The following is a 3,332-nucleotide window of genomic DNA, read 5'->3' as shown; positions in this document are numbered from 1 at the left end:
TGCCAGGCATTGATCTAAGTGAACAGAACATTGTAATCCGTGCCCTCTTGAGGCTTACATTCTGGTTGAAGGGTACAGAATACGTAAAAGCAGAGCAGATGACCCGTCTCTCATCCTGTGAAATTCGGTGTTTGTCCTCCTATGTCTGAGCCTCCACTGACCAGCCCTGCGGGTCTTCACCTGTGGGTCTTTGGTGTTTGCTCCTGTTGCTGTGCTTCAGAGGCTTTGTGGCAGGAGCACCCTAATAGCACATATCTAGTTCCTAAAGTTGGTACTGTGCATACATACAGTTAGTGCTTAAAAAATACTTGTTAATTTGTCCTGAGTTGAGGTTGAGTCTTTTTATTTAACTTACACTTGTGTGGATTATTATAGTTTTTACTTCCAGATAATATTTTCAAGTATCAGATGAAAAAGGCTGAAACGTGAATAAGAGACAATGGAATTGTGCTTATAGTAGGGACCGGAGCTCTGTGTAGGGTTCCATGCAGGCTGGCTGTGTGATTTTTTGGCAAGCTTTTTAACCCTCGGCCTCAGTTTCTTCATTTGTAAGATGGAGAAAATAAAAACTACCTCACTGATACTATGTTGTTAGGTTAAATGAGATAATAGATGAGAAGCATAGAACACTGCTTAGCACATAGCAGTAGCCTCAGGGAACATTTGGCAATATCTAGATGTTGTTTGTGGTGATCACAGCCAGGGAGGCGTGTGTGAGGGGGTGCTCTAGTATCCAGTGGGTCGAGGCCAGGTGTAGTCATGGTGCAGGACAGCACCCTGCAACTGAGGATTATCTGGTCCGAAAGGTCAGTGGGGCCAAGGTTGGGAAATCTTGCTTTATCATTAAGCAGTTTCTCTTTTGTTTATTATCTTTGTAGTATAAGGTACTTTGCTAGTTAGATTCTGTATAAATACTGACTTCCTTCACTTGTAACTAAAAATTGTAACTAAAAACTGATGTTGTGTGCAGTGTATATATTTATGCATTTTGTGTGTTGTGTATGTGTACATGTGTATATACTTTTATGAGTGTCTCTGCATCTTCCTATTTTCTCTGCTTGGAGTATTATTTTCATTTCATCTGTGAACACTTATCTAAGACTGAACTACCCTCTCTTCTAGGAAACCTGTCCTGGTTAGTGTGACAAGATGTTTTTTCTTCTGGTTACCCATGGTATCTATGTGGCTTTTATAGCACTTAACATAGTTATTTCTATTTTCCTGGTTGGTCAGTTCTTTGAGGACAAGGATTCTTTCTTCCTCATTTTTCAAGAAGTATCAGTTCAGTTCAGTTGCTCAGTTGTGTCTGACTCTTTGCGACCCCATGATTCGCAGCACGCCAGGCCTCCCTGTCCATCACCAACTCCCGGAGTTCACTCAAACTCACGTCCATCGAGTCATTGATGCCATCCAGGCATCTCATCCTCTGTCATCCCCTTCTCCTCTTGCCCCCAATCCCTCCCAGCATCAGAGTCTTTTCCAGTGAGTCAACTCTTCGCGTGAGGTGGCCAAAGTACTGGAGTTTCAGCTTTAGCATCATTCCTTCCAAAGAAATCCCAGGGCTGATCTCCTTCAGAATGGACTGGTTGGATCTCCTTGCAGTCCAAGGGACTCTCAAGAGTCTTCTCCAACACCACAGTTCAAAAGCATCAATTCTTCAGTGCTCAGCCTTCTTCACAGTCCAACTCTCACATCCAACATGACCACTGGAAAAACCATAGCCTTGACTAGACTGACCTTTGTTGGCAAAGTAATGTCTCTGCTTTTCAATATGCTATCTAGGTTGGTCATAACTTTCCTTCCAAGAAGTAAGCATCTTTTAATTTCATGGCTGCAGTCACCATCTGCAGTGATTTTGGAGCCCCCCAAAATAAAGTCTGACACTGTTTCCACTGTTTCCCCATCTATTTCCCATGAAGTGATGGGACCAGATGCCATGATCTTCGTTTTCTGAATGTTGAGCTTTAAGCCAACTTTTTCACTCTCCTCTTTCACTTTCATCAAGAGGCTTTTTAGTTCCTTTTCACTTTCTGCCATAAGGGTGGTGTCATCTGCATATCTGAGGTTATTGATATTTCTCCTGGCAATCTTGATTCCAACTTGTGCTCCTTCCAGCCCAGAGTTTCTCATGATGTACTCTGCATAGAAGTTAACTAAGCAGGGTGACAATATACAGCCTTGACGTACTCCTTTTCCTATTTGGAACCAGTCTGTTGTTCCATGTCCAGTTCTAATGGTTGCTTCCTGACCTGCATATAGGTTTCTCAAGAGGCAGGTCAGGTGGTTTGGTGTTCCCATCTCTTGAAGAATTTTCCACAGTTTATTGTGATCCACACAGGATCCAAGAAGTATCTCCTCCCCCTAAATGCCTACCTAACATTGGCTGCCACGTGTGTGCTCAGTCACTCAGTTGTGTTGGACTCTTTGCAACCCCATGGACTGCAGCACGCCAGCCTTTGGAGTTTGCTCAAACTCATGTTCATTGAGTCAGTAATGCCATCCAACCATCTCATCCTCTGTCGTCCCCTTCTCCTCCCACCTTCAATCTTTCCCAGCATCAGGGTCTTTTCTGATGAGTCAGCTCTGGCCAAAGTATTGGAGTTTTGGCTTCAGCATCAGTCCTTCCAATGAATATTCAGGACTGATTTCCTTTAGGATGGACTGATTGGATCTCCTTGCAGTCCAAGGGACTCTCAAGAGTCTTCTCCAACACCACAGTTCAAAAGCATCAATTCTTTGGTGCTCATCCTTTATGGTACAGCTCTCACATCCATTTGGGATTCCATGGTGGCTCAAATGGTTCAGTCCCTGGGTTGGGCAAATCCCCTGGAGAAGGAAATGGCAACCCATTTAAGTATTCTCTGAAGAATTCCGTTAACAGGGGAGCCTGGCAGGCTACAGTCCACGCAGTCGCAAAGAGTCAGACACTACTGAGCAACTAACTTTCTCACATCCATACGTGACGACTGAAAAAAACCATAGCTTTGACTGTACGGACCTTTGTCAGCAAAATAATATCTCTGCTTTTTAATAAGCTTTCTAAGTTTGTCGTAACTTTTCTTCCAAGGAGCAAACGTCTTTTAATTTCATGGCTGCAGTCACCATCTGCAGTAATTTTTGAGCCCATGAAAACAATCCGTCACTGTTTCCATTGTTTTCTCCTGTATTTGCCATGAAGTGATGGGCTTAAAGCTCAACATTCAGAAAACGAAGATCATGGCATCTGGTCCCATCACTTCATGGGAAATAGATGGGGAAACAGTGGAAACAGTGTCAGACTTTATTTTGGGGGGCTCCAAAATCACTGCAGATGGTGACTGCAGCCATGAAAT

The sequence above is a fragment of the Bos mutus genome, chromosome 17 (genome assembly GCF_027580195.1).
Source record: "Bos mutus isolate GX-2022 chromosome 17, NWIPB_WYAK_1.1, whole genome shotgun sequence".
Taxonomy (NCBI): domain Eukaryota; kingdom Metazoa; phylum Chordata; class Mammalia; order Artiodactyla; family Bovidae; genus Bos; species Bos mutus.
This window is presented reverse-complemented; position numbering follows the sequence as displayed.